This window comes from Saimiri boliviensis, chromosome 5 (assembly GCF_048565385.1).
Source record: "Saimiri boliviensis isolate mSaiBol1 chromosome 5, mSaiBol1.pri, whole genome shotgun sequence".
NCBI classification, from domain to species: Eukaryota; Metazoa; Chordata; class Mammalia; order Primates; family Cebidae; genus Saimiri; species Saimiri boliviensis.
The window spans coordinates 71058793-71078644 of record NC_133453.1 but is presented as its reverse complement, the minus strand read 5'-3'; the positions used below and the strand labels follow the sequence as shown (position 1 = coordinate 71078644).

General features: G+C 38.9%; 1 protein-coding gene and 1 long non-coding RNA gene across 3 annotated transcripts in view; one reads left to right on the top strand and one right to left on the bottom strand.

Annotated features, from left to right (window-relative positions):
• The window catches only part of CERS6 (ceramide synthase 6), a 340615-nt gene that overhangs the window by 281652 nt on the left and 39111 nt on the right, over positions 1-19852 (top strand). The gene's annotated exons all lie outside the window — the stretch shown is intronic.
• LOC141584595 (uncharacterized) overlaps positions 2947-19852 on the bottom strand; it is a 74316-nt gene continuing 57410 nt past the window's right edge. Inside the window, exon 4 of the long non-coding RNA XR_012517732.1 lies at positions 2947-7126. This is a non-coding gene — a long non-coding RNA (uncharacterized LOC141584595). The remainder of the gene's footprint in view (positions 7127-19852) is intronic.

The window sequence follows — 19852 nt, the reverse complement described above, 5'->3', positions numbered from 1 at the left end:
TCTTTGAATTATATCCAAAGTTTCGTCCAGCTTTGTGTTACTTGGCAAATATGCCTTTCATGCTTCTTCCAACCTAAGAAAAAATTGACCAAGAGGGATTCCTGATCCACCCCTGAAGAATTTCTTTAGGTGGACCTCAGTCCCGCAAATACCAGTCTTCCTGTATGATTTTTCTACTCGTGACTGTGCCTTCTAACTGTTAGATCATCATGCCTGCTATTTCCCTATCTTGTTTGAGGTATAAAAGACCTCTGTCAAAGGTCTTAAGGAATTCAGGATTTATTTTGTTGTTTGAGTCACTCCCTGCACAGATTTTAGAAAACCTTTGCTGACTCCTGGGTCTTCATTCTAAGTACTTGCCCCCATCTGTGTGATTAGCCATCTACAACGGTAAGCTTACCCGTCTAGAATATCCGTTCTTTGCCTTCTCTATATTGTTTAGGTGCGGACTTTAAAATTCCAATGAACTTCCATTTTTTGTATGTATTTAGTGAAAATGTACTGGGCATTTATTGCATCACCATTACTGGGATGGTACTGGTAATGCTGATAATTCAGTTGGACATAGGGCTGCCCTTGGGGCACTTGCAGTTGAATTCCTACAGGTCCTTCTAATATTCTGGTTTATAATTTGAGATATGGGATGGGGAAGGCCAGAGATCATAATTTTTTTCCAAACATTTACTGGACATAGGTAATATAGATGGATTATCAATATTTAAATAGTTTTGTTGCATTTACTGAGGAGCTCTGTTGGCTAAATTATTCGTTATAGCAAATAGATTGTGTGTGTGAAATAATGACTCACCTGTGTAGGGTAAGGTAATGGAGGTAGATTAGACGTTAGTTTTAAGAAACATTTCATAGGCCTATTTCTTTTTCAAAGACTATGCTTGAGGTAGAAGAAGAAACAAAATTATTTCCCTCCCCTATATTCCTTTTTGGTTTTTAACCCATTTCTTTGGATTCACCAACAATACCTTCCAGATTCCTCTTGCCTATATTTGAGTTCCTCATGAGTCATCAGAATGTTGGTAATTGATGAGTTTAGTAACACTTGGCTTATTCTCTATTATATCGGCAATCCATGCTCTTCAAAGACAGCATACACCATGATTAGCCTTTAGAACCATGCACTCCTCCTCCAGACTTCTCTTTCAATCATAATACATCCTTCTAGAGCAACCCTGTCCAACAGAAATATAATGCAGGCTTTATAGTAATTTAATATTTTCTAATAGCCACACTAAACTTTTTTTTCTTTTTAAGATGAAAGGTGATATCCATTTAAATAACACATTTAACTTGGCATTTTCTAAATAGTATTTTTTTTTAAGACAGAGTCTCACTCTGTCACCCAGGTTGGAATGCAGTGGCACAATCTTGGCCCACTGCAGTCTCTGCCTCCCAGGTTCAAGTGATTTTCCTGCCTCAGCCTCCCACGTATCTGGGACTACAGGCACGCACCACTACGCTAAGTCTAATTTTTGTTTTTTGTTTTTTGTTTTTTAGTAGAGACAGGGTTTCACCATGTTGGCTAGAGTGGTCTCAAACTCCTGACCTTGTGATCCACCAACGTTGGCCTCCCAAAGTGCTGGCATTATAGGGATGAGCCACCGTGCCTGGCCCAAAATACTCTTTTAACGTTATCAACACATTAATATTAAAATGTTTTCGGTATCTACATTCTCTTAATGTATATTAAATCTTTGAAATTTGATGTGTATTTCACATTACCACACATCTAGATTTAGTTTAGCTACATTTCAAGTGCTCAGTAGCTCATGTGGCTCATATTGGACAGTATAGTTCCAGAAAAGAACAACTATCACAGTCTTTGACAGTGACCAGATTATACAGGTTTTCTGGTATCTGAGTATCCTGATTGACCTTCTTAAGTCTGTTGTTTGCTACAATTGTTCGAGTCAGGATAGCACAGTGGTTAGCTGGGACAGTTGGACTAGAGTGCATGGGTTCAAATCCTGCCTCCACTGCTTAACACCTTTGTGCTGAAGTTTCCTTATCTCTTAAACAGGAATAATGATGATGCCCACTCATAGCATTATTGTAACTATTAAATGAGTTTATGTCTCTATAGAGCTAAGAAACAGCCAGGCTCATACTAATTGCTATGTAGATATTGGCTTGTTAAGTGAGGTTATTTATTTAATATGAAAAGAGACACCTCTTAGGAAATGAGTAAGAAAAAAGAACAATAACTCAATAGAAGTATTTGGCATGGCTCTGAATAGGTACAGTTCAGAAAAATATAAATGACAAAATTATAGAATGATTTAACTCCACCATAAATTAAGAAAATAAATTGTAGCTTCTGAAAATACAGTCATGTACCATATAGCTAGACTTCCTGCCCAGTGATGGACCACATATATAACAGCAGTCCTACAAGATTATAATGGACCTAAATAATTTCTATGACAACATCATAGCACAGTGCATTCATTACTGATATATTTGTGTTGATGCTGCTGCACACAAACCGATTGTACTGCCAGTCCCTCCTCATTGTTCCCTTCTACCATCCCCTGGCCACCATTAACCTGCTTTCTGTCTCTGTGAACTTACCTATTGTGGTTATTTTATATAAATGGTTTCATGCAACAGGTGATCTTTTATAAGTGAGTTCTTTCAGTTTCCTGATGTTTTCAAGGTTTATCCATGTTGTAGCATGTATCAGTACTTAATTCCTTCTTATTGATGAATGATATTTTATTGTATAGATATACCACATTTCATCCATTCATCAGGTGACAGACTTTAGGATTGTTTCCACTGTTTGGCTGTTGTGAATAATGCTGCTATTAATGTTTGCGTACAAGCTGTTGTGTGAACACAGATTTTCGATCTTCATAGGCATATGCTTAGGAATGGAATTGCTGGATTATATGGTAACTCTCAATGTAACTTCTTGAAGAACTACCAGGTATCTTCCTTCGTTCTTTCCTTCTTTCTTTCCTTTCTTTTTTGACAGGGTCTTGCTCTGTTGGCCAGGGTGGGCTGCAGGGGTGCCATCATAGCTTATTGCAGCCTTGAACTCCTGGGCTCAAGTGGTTCTCCTGCCTCAGCCTCTCGAGTAGCTAGGACTCCAGGTGCTGCCGCAACACCCAGCTGATTTATTTATTTGTAGAGTCAGGGTCTCGCTATGTTGCCTAGGCTAGTCTTGAACTCCTGGCCTCAAGAGATCCTCCAGCCTAGGCTTCCCAGAGTGCTGGTATTACAGGTATGAGCCACTGCAGCCAGCCCATCAAACTCTTTTACAAAGTTACAGCACCATTTTTCATCTGACCAGCAATGTATGAGAGTTTCGCTTTCTCCACTTCCTTGCCAATACTTTTTATTATCTTTTATATCGTATTCATTTTAGTGGGTATTAAGTAGTATATTATGGTAGTTTTGATTTGCATTTCAAATCCTTTACCCATTTGTAATTTGTTTATTTTTTTATTGTTGTAAAACTTTGTTACATATGATTTGTATCTGAATGATGAATATAGTAATATATTTGTATAAACAACTTAACTGATAACGTAATTTGCAAATAGTTTCTCCCTTACTGAGGGTTGTCTTTTCACTTCCTTGATGATGTCCTTTGAAGCACAGAAGCTTTTAGATTTGATAAAGTTTGTCTGTTTTTTCTTTTGTTACTTGTATTTTTGATGTCATAAGAAACCATTGTCAAATCCAAGGTCATGAATATTTACTCCCGTTTTTTTTTCCTAAGAGTTTTCTAGTTATAACTCTTCCATTTAGGCCTATGCTCTGTTAAGGGGTGATTTTTGTTTATGGTGGGAGGTAGGTATCCAAGTTCATTCTTGCGTGTGTGGATATTCAGTCATCCCCACACCATATCTTGACTGACGATCGCTATTATTATGATCATCTTTGGCACACAACTCCCAGTGAAGCGAACTTGTGTTTGTCACATTCCCCATTTACTGCCCTTTACTGGCTTTAATTCATTTCCACCTTTTGGAATCACACTATATTTTATCTGTGGCCTGTTTGCTAGGTTGACTCATTTGTCCTGCCTGGGAATTCTTCATCCTGTCTAATAAGCCAGGAGGTGAGACACGTTTGCACAGCCCTTTCCTCTTCTCTCCAAGCTGGGATACTATCCAAGGGAGTGTTAATTACTTCTGTCCAGAGGACATCTGGGATGCAGCCCTCCCACACACAGGTCACCGAAACTGATCTCTCCACTGTTTCTTCCTGATGATATCACTGTCCTCTGCGGCTTCCCTGTGTAGATAGTCCAGCCATTGCCTGGCCTTGCTGTTCCCAGGACATGACTTACCCCAGAAAGTGCAATTTTTATATCCACTCTGTGCTGCTGTTGGCCCTTCTGACCTGTTTCATGCCCCTGTTTTGGAGGGGAGGGTAATGAAAGTGGCAGCTCTTCCTCTTGCCCATCATTACACTGCCCACAGTCTCACCACAGAATCCCTTGCCTTGCTTTTTCTTGTTCACAGTCTTTCAAGGATTGAAAGATAAGCAGAGTATGATGTGAGGAGAGACCTTTATTGTCAAATAACTCAAACACCACATGAATAATTCCAGTGGAAGGAAACCCTCCACCTCTAAACAGTCCTTTCTAGCTCCACGCACTGGCCGTTATTGGAGAGTTCTGCCCCAGTTTGTCACAGTTTTTCTCCCAATACTTTCTGCCTTTTTGTCCTAGTTGTGACCCTGGAACTATATAGTGTCTAATTCTTGTTCTATACCTCAGCCCTGCAAATAATAATAATAAAAAAAAATTCTTATGCCCCCCTTTCCTGTTATCTTCATCAAGATAAACATTGTCAATTCCTTCAGTCACCTTTTTCTTTGGCTTTCATGCTTGTCTTTTCTGATTCTGAATTTTATCATATCAAATCATCTGGGAACATTATGTCATTTCTTCAAAATGTAGTTTTCCCTACCATTTTTGTGTAATACCTTGCTATTTTGAATCAGTACTTGTAGGATTATATTACATAATGACTGCAAAATAATCTTGTTAATACCATTATGGGTTTCCTCCAGGTATGCATGATGGTAATCTTTATAGAAGGATCATCTTCTCAAATTTTACTAACGTAGGAGACTCTGGGATTGTAACTTCATGATATGACCATCCTGGAAGCCAAGATAATATGTCTGCATATCCTGTTCTCCTAATGACATTCTTCTTCTGTGACTACATACCTGCTTGCTAAAACCTGAGCAAACATATGAATAGGTTTATTGTATCAAGAGTCTTACTGCTTTACCAGTTTTATCAAATAATTAAATATTTAGTGGGTTGCTCAGGATTTATCTGCTAGGAATTCTTTCCTAATGCATTCTTAGATAATTCTGTTGTTCCTTTATTAAATGACATGTGTGGAATCAGGTAGTTTCACTGTTGATACAATTAACAACAGACTTTCATATCCGTATCTCCTTCAAATACATACTTATTTTTCCCGGATGGTGCTGTCTATAGTCAAGACCAAATTTTGGCCTAGTCTTTATTTATCATATGCTTTTAAGGATTTGGTTTTATAAACAGTATTCAAAAGCTTCAATGATACATATTGGATATATATGTTGCACTCTTATTACCAAATAAGCAATCACTGGTGCCCCACCTATTTGCTATCAATCAAAGTGTTAAAAGTTTAAATATTTTCTCTTGTATTTAAATTTCTGGAAAGTTGTGTCTAGTTAGCTCTCCTCAACTCAAAAATCTATTATGTATTTTAATCTTTACTTTGTAGTCACACAGTCAATGATCTGATCCTTTTTGACAGTAAATCTACCCATCATTTTCATTGATCTGCGTCTCTCTTTCAGAGTCCACTTACGTGTAATCTCTAAGTTGCCAACAATTTCCCATAAAAGCTGTGGTTTTAATTTGGCGTAGAGTAGATAGTACTCAAACTCATTATAGCATCCATCACAATGCCTTACTGTGGCTAATCAATAAGTATTTGTTGAGTGAATTAGGGACTCTTTAATTCTAAATGGTCTCACCGTCATTTTCTTAGTTGACTTCCTTAAATCTTTGTGAAGTAAGATAAGTGCAGTTTCTCCTTATTACACAGAGAAAACGGATTCATTTAGTCAATGATTCACCGGGCTCTCTGGACTCCTGGTCCTCCTAATATCAGTTCAGTTCAACAACTACTTACTATGTTCCATTTGTTCTTTCTACAACACAATACTCTCTTATTGAAGGCCATAAAGTATTTGATGACATACATTTTTGGTGGTAGTTAAATAAAAAAGAGTCATTTAAAATGATTGCCTCTGTCATTCTGCCCTAGCCAAGATAACATATTGCAAACATCATCATCTATCAGCAATACTTTAGAATCTGGTAAAGAAAGAAACAAGTTCACAAAGATGGTGAAAGAGAAGTGGTATGGTACAGTCTTTAGAAAGGCTGCTTGTTTTGAGTCAGATTTCTCCTCCCATAGTGTCTGAAGACCAGACGTCTGACTTCTCCACATCTGTCCCCTCATCAGTAAAATAATGATAAATACTCTACCTACCTTACCAGTAATGTAAAGGATCAAATGTAATAAGTGCTCATAAAATGCTTTATAAACAATAAAATACTTTATAAATATTAAGCATTTTTCAAAATGTACTGTTACTGCTAAAGACATAAATTCCCATGATAGCCAGTGGTCAGAAATTTGTATTACATTTTATAACCTCCCACTAGTCTATATTAAGGAATCGTAACCATAGATACTTCTGAAATAAAATTCTAAAATGCTCTATCCAATTATGAGACTTAAGCTGTCTCATTTCAGTGGCTTCTCTTCTTAGAAGCCAGTGAGCACGTAATGTTGAAAGTGTACCAGTTTGCCATATTCTCACAAATCCCAGGTGAATGGGCATACCACTATTCCCAGAACCTCTTCCCATGGCCAGATCATGGTTTTCCACATCTCCAGTCATGTCCCATGAAGTGCCAAGGTCTTGGCTGCAGGAGGGTTAGCGTCAAATACTTACCTTTACTAGTCAGCGACTGTTCAGACAGAAGCGTCTGCCTTCTCAGAATGTTGTTTTCTGTTGATCCCTGCAAAGCAGGGGAAATTATTTGTGAATTTGTTCTCTCTGAAGGTTTCTACAACTAAAAAAAAAAAAAAAATTACAGAGGAGACTCAATCATTCTTTTACCATTTTCCAGGACAAGATTTAAAATTCATCTAGACTCGTAGGAGATTAGCTTATTATCTAATTTATTTTTCAAAATGTCTTTTACTAAAGTGGCATGGCTTATATGCTTCTCTGAATTTTTGATAAGGAACAGATTAGTCTCAGACTTCACAAACTTGAAAAATCTGACTTTTTTTTTTTTTTTCATGCAATCCCTTGACAAATTTGCTCTGAAATTTGCCTTGGTGCTTGTCTATGTTAACTTTATTAGAAAGATTTGAGGGATGAAACCCAGTATCTTTTGGGCATAAGGCATTTTGGTGTGTTTTTAGTAATTTTTACATCTGTCCACATTGGTTAATACCTTCATAGGATATGGAAGAGTTAGATGGAAATATGTGTGTTGAGATGTCTCTTTCAGATGAACATAAAAATTTTAATGTAATTTCAGGATCGAAGGGCTAGACCAGAGGTCAACAAAGCCTGGCCAGGAGGACAAAGCAGCCCACTGCCTGTTTGTATCAGTGAAGTTTTATTGGAATGCAGCCTTGCCCATCTATTAATATTATCTTTGGCTGCTTTCTGCTACAGTGGTATGGGTGTGTAGTTGTGACAGAATTACGGCCTAAAGTATTTGCTATCTGGTCCTTTGCAGAAGAGACTTGCCAACTCTCTGGCTAGACCATTAAGAATTAGTCTCATGAGTAATAATAAGGCAGTGGGTGGAGTGAAGTACTAAATTCATTCAGCCTTGGAATAGTCTTAAAACTGCTGTCCACTTTAGCATAAAACATGCAATTACTCTTTTTTTTTTCTTTCTTTCTGAGATGGAGTCTCACTCTGTAGCGAGGCTGGTGTGATGGCACGATCTCAGCTCACTGCAACCTCCACCTCCTGGGTTCAAGTGATTGTCCTGCCTCAGCCTCCTGAGTAGCTGGGATTACAGGTGCGCACCACCACACCCAGCTAATTTTTGTGTATTTAGTAGAGACAGGGTTTCACCAGTTGGCCAGGCTGGACTCGAACTCTCCTGCCCTCAGGCAATCACTCTTAATATTGGGAAGGGAGAACAGAATATGCTCTCAATTTAAGTAGGCTTTTTCCTTTTGTGACTTGAGTCAACAAAAAAATGCATTGTCCTAGTAACGCTCTTTACACAGAATTAATGTCTTACATGTTTCTTCCCAATCCCTGCAGAGAAGCCTTTGCTGGGGGAAGAGAAAAAAATAAAAAGATTGTTTTCTCAAAGTATTACAAGATGTGTTTATCTACCATCTAGGGAGAAAATTCAGTATGACTATTTCATCTGTTTTTAAAATGTCTGAGTATCATAATAAAGTCTCATGCTAGGACCAGAGATTTGGAAATTATATATTTGACCAGGGATCTCACTTGCATGAGAGAACTGCTGCTTTATTGAAAATCCTAAAGCAGATGAAGAACCATCATCAACTAAGTTTCTATTTGCTTAGGCTGTTCTACAGCACAGTTAGATACCAGGCTAGTGCTCTCCATCCTCACTGGCCATCACCACCTTGGGTCTCTCCTGCCAACTTTTCCACTCCCATCCATGCTGAGCTCCTTCTCAGCTGTCCTAAGCTCATTCTCAGACTGCCACGTGCCTGCCCTTTGCCTTCTTCCCTGTGTGGACCAGAACCAGAACCATCCCAGAAACCTTCCCTGAAAAATCCCGGACTGCAGGGCTCTATGGTGCTATCAGAGGAGACCACCCTGGCTGTGTCCTTTCATTGGCAGAACCTCTTCCATGCCTCTGATGGCAGTGTTGCCAAGGAGACGGAACCACAGGATCACTGGCATTGTAGGATCCTTCTGTTTCTTGTGAGGCTATGTGTTATCATATATTATCATTTAATTTTTGATGTATTTGTGTCGTTTCCCAGACAAGAGACAAAACACAAATTCCTCAGACAAAGAATCATTTCTTCTTATCGATCTGTTTATCGCACTTTGCTGTGAGCCTGCTGTGCATCAGGCACAGTATGGGTGTTGGGGATGTAGATATTGATTAGGTTATGTGCCCAGGAAGAGCTAGCACTAAAAAAAAAAAAAAAAAATCAATAAATATTTGTTAAACGGAGAATGAAATTTTAGAGTGTCCCCTGCAGTTTGGCACAATCACGACTGAAACTTTGCAGCCCACGTGCACCTTTCCTTATGATATGGAATCAGTCCAGTCGAAGAAGCAAAGACAGCAGTGACTCAGTAGCCTTCCAAAGCAGGAGCATCCCAGCCACTGAATTGTTTTGATCAGATAGATTGACAGAAACAGTACTGCCTTTAATAAGTTTAATAAGTACTGCCTTTATCTACAACTGGTCATAAAACAGAAATGCTCAGTTTATTAAGTGGATTTTCAACGAATTGGAAATACAAGCATCAAATGTATTTAAAGAAAATCACAAAACAAGTAGGTATACTAAAACGCAACCTCTTGACTAGCTGTGACCAGCAGCCTGGTCTGAGGCTTTGATGATTGTGTGCTCTATGTTGGCTCCTGAGTGAGACAAAAAGAGAGGGCAGCATGGGAAGGGAAGGGCAGAGGAGAAATAGCAGAGGGTGGGAAATTATCTTGCCCCTTCCATGCAGTCATCCAAGGAAGTGTTGTGGCATAACGACTTTAAATTCTGTCTGAGGGACCTGATGAGTCATCCCTAACCAACCTTGGGGATTTCTCATCAGTCTTACTATGTTGTCAGTTAGGTGCCCAGCCTCAAATTCCTAACAAACTCCATGTCTCTCAGGGCAAATTGCAGCCACCCAATATAACTGTCTTAACTCCTTTTTTGAATGGGCAACATATAAATCCACATATAATTTTCACAAACAGTTGTATCTTAGATTGTTTTGTGTTCTATGTAGTCTGAAGCCATGCATTAGAGTTGTTGCCAAATAAACATTTGATTTGTTTGGCAACTAATACATTGTGTTGTGATCTTTGTGTTATATAGTCAGCATATATGAATAAATGAAGAATCGTTATGAAGAAATGTAGAATCCAGGACTTATGAAAATATTTATTAAAATTGTTCAAAAAGGCCATTGGAGACAAGTTCAAAGAAACGATTCTGCATACATTGCATATAAGAATGACCAGACTGAAACAATTCCAAATGTTTTTAAGTTCTGAGAGATAGAGAAGTACTGTTTTAATTCCTTAATATTTTTAGATGGTCTTCATAATTGAAATATAAATATAGCAAAAATGTATCTAATAAAATGGAATTGTCTATTAGCTGTAATTCTACTACCCAGCAGTGTATGCTAATTAAATAGGGAAATATTTGGGATTGTTTCCCAATATAATGTCCAGAGAGTGCCTTGAGTCACTTCTGTTCCAAATGAGTCTCCCACCTTCTATTTCTGTCATGCTCTGCAGTCATAACTGATGTTAACCTGAAGCAGCACAGGAGTGTGAACCATCAAATAATAATACAATATTTTTCATTGACTTTATTATACCTTTTGACTAATAATAAATGAACAAAACAAAATTAGGAAAAACTTCTAGTTACCACTAAGGTAACCAGAGTATTTCCATTAATCAAGATTTTAGTACACCAAATTTTCCTAGTTTTTATCCCATGGAAATATAAGGGTATTTTATCTTTTGTATGCTACCAAAGGGCAAACATCATCATACAGCAATGAATACTTTAAGGTGATCAAGTATCATTTGACCACGCCCTTTTCAGTGAATGCAGAAGATATGTGACGCATTGGAGGAATTTTTCTTTTGGACAAGCTCCTTAAATTCCTTCCCTTTCCCAGAACACTACATCATGCGAGGAGCACAATCTGCCAAGTCAGCACGTCATTAAAAAATAGTCAGAGCCCTTTTCTATGCATTAAGCCTACAATATATCGGAGAAATAAGTCAGTTTCTTCACAAAATAGGTTAGAGCTGCTTGAAGAGGTAGGGAAGAAACAGAACTTGACTCTCTAAGTAATGAATTATTCATGGAACTTGACCCCCTTCCTAGCCATAGGATTACATTTATCACAAATTGTGTCTCCCCCTTCCCATGAAAAAATGTAAGTAGATGTTAAGTTTTCTAGTCTCAGTAGCAGTCACATGGCATTATCCTGAAGCGCTGTTTTAATGGTGTTGTTTGGTAATCATTCCTTTCCTTGTCACGTTTCTCCACTCAAGCGTGAGTTCTAACGGGGTTAGGCCCACATCTCATCCTCCCTTTATGTGCTCAGTCCCTTAGACCTGGCACTGGTGCATCTTGCAGATCATCTCTGTGATTTCTTCAGCTTCTTAATTAATTTGGAATTCACCTTCACAAATGGCTCTCCTGAGACTGGTAGCTTATTTACTTAATTTAGTTGAATATAGTGTAACCCTTTTTAGTTTTTTCTCCCAAAATCAGGGAGAAATATTCTGAATGCCACAGTAATACTAATTTAACTTTTCTTTTCTCCTGAGCGCACCTATTCTACGTGATTTTCCATTCTATTACTTCTCACCCCACATGCGGTCCCTAGGTTGAACTCTGTTGAACTCCGGGCTGTTGTCTGGGTTGAACTCTCTTTCAGGCATAGTATGTAGGGGACTGGCCTTTGGGTGACCCACACCAGACATAACTGACTTGCGCTTCTCTCTCTCTCCGTTTTTTTAAAACTTGCTCTAAAAATGAGCTGGGCATGGTAGCGCGTGCCTGTAATCCCAGCCACTCAGGAGGCTGAGGTAGGAGAATTGCCTGAACCCAGGAGGCAGAGGTTGCGGTGAGCCGAGATCGTGCCATTGCACTCCAGCCTGGGTAACAAGAGTGAAACTCCGTCTCAAAAAAAAAAAAAAAAAACAACTTGCTCTCTATTCATCCTTCAGAGGTTTGGGGAAGAAGATGAAAGGTTGCTTTATTCTGAAAATAACTACATACACAAGTAGGGTAGTTATTTATTTTTACCTTCTGGCCCACTTTTTTTCCCAAAAAGAAGTGAAATAAAGTGGTTCTCAGCTGTGTATGTATGATACAAAGATATATATATATATATACACACACACACACACACACACACACACACACATATATCAAATAGCTATACTTATTTGTATAAATTAAAACATACAGTGATACTGAGTTGTGCTAATTATTATGTATATCAACTTAGTATCACACCAGTGGCTTCCATGAGTTCACAGGGCTTCCTTTCATAATTAAATTTGGCGAGACTATCACTTGCCTACTGCTACAAAACAATAAAAGGAATAAAATTAAATATGTTTACCACATAAATAGGGGCCTTAATGTTTTGAGATTTCAGACAAAACAACTTCATTGCATTTACATGAAAACCCAACAGCTTCATTGAAACTGTATTTTGCTGGCACTTTTTGTGCTTACAGCGTCTTGGTACAACAAATGGGCCTTAAAACTCTCATGTTTTCATTTAGAACTAGAATTAGGATACGCTTCCCTGGACCAGTATCTTGAGAACCTTGAAAAATAGCTAAGTAGATTTCCAAATCACCTGAGAACAGATGGAGACTGTTTTCCCCTTAGTGAAGAGGAAAGAGAGTTAATTTTCCTTCCATGTTAACACTGTTCCCAGTATGCAGTGACAACTTGCTGCCTGCTCCTTATTGCTTCTACATCTGAAAACTTGCTGGCAGTAAAAAGTAATGCACTTTTATTGGAGAAGGGGGAGAAAAATTTGACAGTAAGGTATGTCAGTTACTAGAGCCGTCATTTAACCAAATGCATATCTTACAGTAGAAGAGTATATATAAAGTTAAGAGATAAGCAGCACAGCTCCAGCACAGGAGGAAGACTAAATACATTTCTAGGGAGTTTTTCCAGTCACAACAAAAGCCTCTGACAATTCTGGAAACATGATGATGGTGGAGGAGTAGGTAAAGGGCGACAAGGGTGTCGCCCAAGAATTCAGATCGAAACAGACACATGTGATGGTATCATTTCCCGTGCCTAATGTAGCTTATCCTCAGGAAAATTTCTCAGGCCTTCGCTTGAACCAATTAGGGGGAAAAATCAGATTGACAGTATTTTATTCTAAAATGGAGGGGTCAGCAGTATCAAATACTGCAGAGCAGATCAAGGCAAATGAAATAACCAGTCACTGTGAAATTGTATATGTGCTCTTCTTCATCCATAAAATGGGAGAACTGGAATAAATCTCAGATACTTGCTAGCTCTAAAAGTTTTATGATGTTATGTTTTGTCAATGATAAGGGGGTTGGTGACCTTCTAGTTAAAAAAAAAAAGTATAGAATAATTCATGCAAGGGATTCTAGTATAGGAGATGTGGGCAATGACCAAGAAGAGACAGTGGACATACACTACTCATTTCAAAAGCCTGAAGTGTATAGAAGGAAGCAGAAAATAAGATGACCATCAGTTACTGGCTGGGAGATGCCCAGGAAAAACATGCCTCGGCTCAGACACTGGGGCAGATTGTGAGGGCACTGCTACTGGAGGCTGTCAGCTAACTGTGCCCCTCACAGCTGAGTGATAAAATGTCTCAGGAAGATCTGAGTAGCATGCGTCCTTGGTGTAATTTATGCCACTATAAATAGGAAGCTAACACTGAACCATTCAGATGAACGAATCCATCAGGAACAAAAGACACACACACACACACACACACATACACACACACAGAGCATGGCAATCATCTATCAGTAGTCAGCAGGGTTAATGAGACTATATATTGGGAACATACATTGCTTGGTTTTCTTACAGACAAATTTGAAGAACAGCGATGATGAACTCATTCTGTATCACTTTGGTTTAAAAGTTGCTTAGCAATGGGACAAAACAAAAGCAACGAGGTTTATTTTTAGTGCTCTGTCTATATGCATCTGGAGCACATTTCGGAAATAATTCCAAAAGGCCAATTCATTTCATGCCTTCTGCTACTAAATGAGTGTGGGAGTCAAGCTGCTATTTTCACAGTGCAAGACATTTATTGTTGATTTAAAAAAAAAAAAAAAAAAAAAACCTCTCCCACTTGTACATAATCACTATCCTGATAAATGACACTATAGAGTTTCAGCTCCTTGAGCATAAGGTAGAACAATCTTTAAGAAATATTAAATCACAGGAGTTAAAAAGAAAATATCCAACCACAGATTTAAAGCATTTAAACACATACATTGTTCTCAAGTGGACCAGTTCTTCACTGAATATGTGTTCTTTAGGTTTACAAGACTGATCTTAGGTCTCGCCCCTCCTCAATTGAACAGTACGGCACTTTGATTATTCAGTCAGCGTAGGACTTCTTGATTCTGTGCCAGGCTCATTTGCAGCTATCAGTACTGATGTAATTTCATGCCATGTAATACTTTTAACAGACTACTTCCATACCCCCGCTAAACAAACAAACAAACAAAAGTTAATAAGTAACTGATCAATTGAGGTTAATGGTAGATTTAGGCCTGTAAATTGCTGTACCTGTCTCAGTCATTTCTGCTTCCTAAAAATTTATACAAGAACAGTTTTTTCTGGGATAAGAGGGTGTGATTGACACCCTAATTCTGTTTCCGTTGTTTAGATTGTGAAAATATAATCAGACTGTTTCAGGGCTCCGTGACTGTGATCCTTGGACATGAAACACAATTCTGAGTACAGAGTATGAAATGCTGATGAGATTTTATCAACAACAGCACTTAAGGAGTATTTTGGCCAGGCGCAGTGGCTCATGCCTATGATCCCAGCACTTTGGGAGGCTGAGGAGGCAGGACGATTGTTTGAGCTCAGGAGTTCAAGACCAGCCTGGGCAACATAGTGAGACTCCGTTTCTACTAAAAATGTTTTTAAAAATCAGCCAAGCATGTCATCACATACCTGTAGTCCCTGCTACTTGGGGGAGGCTAAGGCAGGAGGATCCATTGAGCCTGAAAGATTGAGGCTGCAGTGAATTGTGATTGTGCCACTGCACTCCAGCCTGCAAGACAGAAGGAGACCCTGTCTCAAAAAAAAAAAAAGAAAGAAATTGAGATTGATTTTTCTAGGCGGCTGGGTGAGGTGGCTCACCCCTGTCATCCCAGCATTTTGGGAAGTTGAGCCAAAAGGATTGCTTGAGGCCAAGAGTTCAAGACTAGCCTGGGTAATAATGTGAGACCCCATGACTCCATCTCTACCAAAAATTGTAAAAATTAAGCAGGCATGGTGGTGTTTTGATTTTGATATTAATTTATTCTTAGTAAGTTGATCAAATCAGCACTCTTCTCCTTTTGTTACCATCACTGTAAGTCAGTGTAATAAAGCCTTCCTTGGCAAAGAGTTTTTATGTGTATTAAGTAAAAATGCACATGAAAGTAGCTCAAAGTTTAAAGTACTATATAGCACTGTGTCTATTTCATTTGAAAATGATGGCTCATATATGTACACAATGAGGACCTTATCAGACCCAATGGGCTTTTGTTTGTTTGTTTTTTAAGAGACAGAGTCTTCCTCTGTTGCCCAGGGTGGAGTACAGTGGAGCAGTCAGAGCTCACTGCAGCCTCGAACTCCTGGGCTTAAGTGATCTTCCTGCCTCAGCCTCTCAAGCACTGGGACTGCAGTCATGTTCACCGTACCCAGCTAATTTAAAAAAAAAAAAAAAAAAAAGTTTTGTAGCAAGAGGATTTCACTATGATGTCCAGCCTGGTCTCGGATTCCTGGCCTCAAGGATCCTCCCGCCTCAGCCTCCTGATTACAGGGGTGAGCCACTGTGCCTGGCCAGAGGTCAGCCTTGGATGAGGGTACTGAGGTAGAGGAGGATTCTTTGAGGGAAAAAGGCTTAAATTGAAAAATGGCCATTCAAATTAGAACAGGGAAAGTGAAGAATAATCCAGCTGCAATGTTTAGTCAGAGAGAAGCATGATGTGATGGCTGTGATTTTCCTTCCAGGTTTTCAGATGGAACTGACACGAGTGTAGGAACTGACATGGCAGGCAGCGCACGACAGGCCTCGCCCTTACAGATCATGATGAAATTCCCTTATGCTCTCTTGCGTCTGGTCCTTATCTGATAAATGTGTGGATCTGACTCTGTACTTTGGCAGATTTGTCTAGAATTTGTGCTGAGGGGATCGATGGTAGCCATACCATATCTTACTCTCCACTGCTTTTTATCCATTCCTTGTGAAGAGCTATTGCTTGCTGCTTCTGTCTACCTTGACCTCTTCCTGATAGCATGCCAGCCTCTTAAGAGGCACAAGCAATTGTGAGAGAGACCAGACTGAGGAATAGGATGACAGCATCTTCCATTAGCTGTACTCACTACAGTTGCGTCCGTAACACATAAGAGGGTCTCAGGAAAAATACAATGAAAACCTTTCAAGGCTGATTCAATCAAGTGCCTCCCAGGAGAGACTGAGGCACCAACAATGGAAAATTCAATATTAGCTTGCAGAAAGACACTTTGTCACGTAAATGTCCTCTAATGTGTAAGGAAAAAAATTCTGCAGCAACCTTTTGAAAACCTGACATTTGCTTTTTCAAAAAGTGCTACTTCTTTCAAATTCTTTAATAACCAATATTCATAGGAAATTCATGAGGGGTGATGTGAAATTATAAAATGAAGGGCTGCATTGTCTAAAACCATTTGTTCTGATATACATGTAAAATCCTTCATGAAATTATCCATGTTTAGGACTCTAGGCAGGTACCAAAGGGAAGAGTGGCTGTTGAGCTTGAAATGGGAGGCTGAGTGCAAAGGGTTTTGCTCTGTGTCTTGATTGTGAATACATATAATGTGCATCTTATTTTCAAAAACTGAACTCAGTATGAAGCGGCATTCAGGGAATGAGCAGTTTTCTTTGTCCTCAAAACGCCACTGTAATAGTTGAACATATGAACAGTTTATAAACAGCTTTTGAGCTTTTTATTGGGGAATATTTAGTGACAGCCATTTCTGTGGCAGGTTCATGATGGCATCAACAGGTGCATATGAATTAATGGCATTATGGTGAGTGTTTTTTTAAGAGTTTGAGATATGTATAGATTAGATAATGTGTCAAGGATTCATTTCCAAATAATCCAAGGTAGGCAGAGGGAGAGAGGTAGAGATGCAGACACATTGACCGTGAGTTGCTTATTACTGAAGCTGCTGAGGAGTGTGTATTGAATGGGTACAGTTGTTACTCTATTTTCTATTTGTGGATATATTTGTAATTTTCATGGATAAAAGTTAAACACTTAAATGAAATACAGTTTTGTTTTGTATACAGGGCGAGAGACTCAAATTTTGAGTCTATGTGACAAATGAAGCTGGGCTTGGTAGTCAAGGTGTTGCTTTCTGCTTACAGCTGTGGGCACAGAGCTCCTTACATGTGACCAACAGAAAGAGGTGTGAATTAGCTTCGCGCTGCAATTTAGTGTTGGTGGATGGTGCGAACATTTTAAATGACAGATGGTGGTGATTATTAAATGATAAATAATGGCAACTTATCAGGAACCAAACGAAATAGTCACTTTATGTTTCTGATATGCATCTAAATTGTTCTTGTTACATAAAGACTTTTTTAACACTGTTGTAGATGAGCAGTGCTTAAGACTATGGAAGTTTAGAACTCCAGAGAATTTAAAACTCTATCTTATTGTTACTTATCATTCCTCTGATTAGAATTTAAATTAATTAAGCAAATAGTAGAGGGATTTGCTTAACTGAGGGATGGGCTTCAAATAAGCATAAAGTGGAACATTTTAACTTGGAATTTACATCACAGATATTTTATAGGTTATTGGACAAAGAAAATGTCATATTTTTTCAAAGTACCAAATGTAAATCATTAAAAGCTTAGGCACAGGGCTAACCACCAGGGATACAAAACGAATGTGATACCCCTGCTCCAGGAGCTTGCAATCCAGTTCTAACACTGGGCAGCCAGCTGTAACCCACAGCAGGCAGCCAGAAGGGGTAAACAGCAGCAGAAAATTTGCAGTAGAAGTTTTGATGAATTCTGAGCAAGGCAGTGAGGATGGTCTGAGAAAATGATATTTGAGCTGGGCCTTGAGGAACGAATAAGTAGTAAATGGGAGGGAGAACATCCTCCTAAGGTCGCACCATGAGCAAAAGCAGAGAGGGAAGAACAGGATACAATGTGGAGCAAAACCTTACTCAGGGAATAGAGCCTAAGGTTGGTTTTGTGGTAAAAATTGAGGATATGTAAAAATTCATAAATTTACCATGTGTGCAACAACATGGTCTCACTAAGAAAGGTAAGCAAAGTCAGAACTGAGAAGGGTCAAGGGTGCAGAAGATTCATGTCCCTTATTTCAAGTGAGTTAAGAGGAGTGGCAGATGGCTTTTCCCGCATTAAATTCATTTTGTATTTACTCTTGTTATTTTATGCTGTTATTTTATTCAGTTTAATTTTTTGCTAAGCATAAATAGTGGTATCCTCAATTATGACATGATACAACTGACTCCACTGTCTTCTGTGGTATGAAGAGAAAAGGAACACTTCCTCTATTTTTTTTTTTTACTTTAGATTCTGGGGTACATGTGCAGATCATGCCAGGACTGTTGTATAGGTACTTGCATGGCAAGGTGGTTTGCTGCCTCCATCCTCCCTCACCTATATCTGACATTTCTCCCCATGTTATCCCTCCCCAACCTCCCCATCCCCTACTGTTCCTCCACTAGCCCCTGACAACAGACCCCAGTGTGTCATACCCCCTCCCTGTGTCCATGTGTTCTCATTGTTCAACACCCGCCTATGAGTGAGAACATGCAGTGTTTGATTTTCTGTTCTTGTGTCAGTTTGCCGAGAATGATGGTTTCCAGATTCATCCATGTCCCTACAAAAGACACGAACTCATCATTTTTTATGGCTGCATAGAATTCCATGGTGTGTATGTGTCACATTTTCCTTGTCTAGTCTATCATTGATGGGCATTTGGGTTGGTTCCAGGTCTTTGCTATTGTAAACAGAGCTGCAGTGAACATACGTGTGCATGTGTCTTTATAATAGAATGATTTATAATCCTTTGGGTATATACCCAGTAATGGGATTGCTGGGTCAAATGGAATTTCTATTTCTAGATCCTTGAGGATTTGCCACACTGTCTTCCACAATGGTTGAACTTACTGACACTCCCACCAACAGTGTAAAAGTGTTCTTATTTGTCCACATCCTCTCCAACATGTTGTCTCCAGATTTTTTGACCATCACCATTCTAACTAGTGTGGGATGGTATCTCAATGTGGTTTTGATTTGCATTTCTCTAATGACCAGTGATGATGAACATATTTTCATATGCTTGTTGGCCTCATATATGTCTTCTTTTAAAACGTTTCTGTTCATATGCTTCACCCACTTTTGAATGGGTTTGTTTGTTTTTTTCTTGTAAATCTGCTACGTAAAATAATTCTTTGGGTAGTAGCCCTTTGTCCGATGGGTAGATTACAAAACTTTTTTCCCATTCTGTTGGTTGCCAGTTCACTCTAATGATGGTTTCTTTTGCTGTACAGAAGCTCTGGAGTTTCATTAGATCCCATTTGTCTATTTTGGCTTTTGTTGCCAGTGCTTTCGGTGTTTCAGTCATGAAGTCCTTGCCTATGCCTATGTCCTGAATGGTTTTGCCTAGGCTTTCTTCTAGGGTTTTTATGGTATTAGGCCTTATATTTAAGTCTTTAATCCATGTGGAGTTCATTTTAGTGTAAGGCGTCAGGAAGGAGTCCACTTTCTGTTTTCTGCACATGGCTAGCCAGTTTTCCCAACACCATTT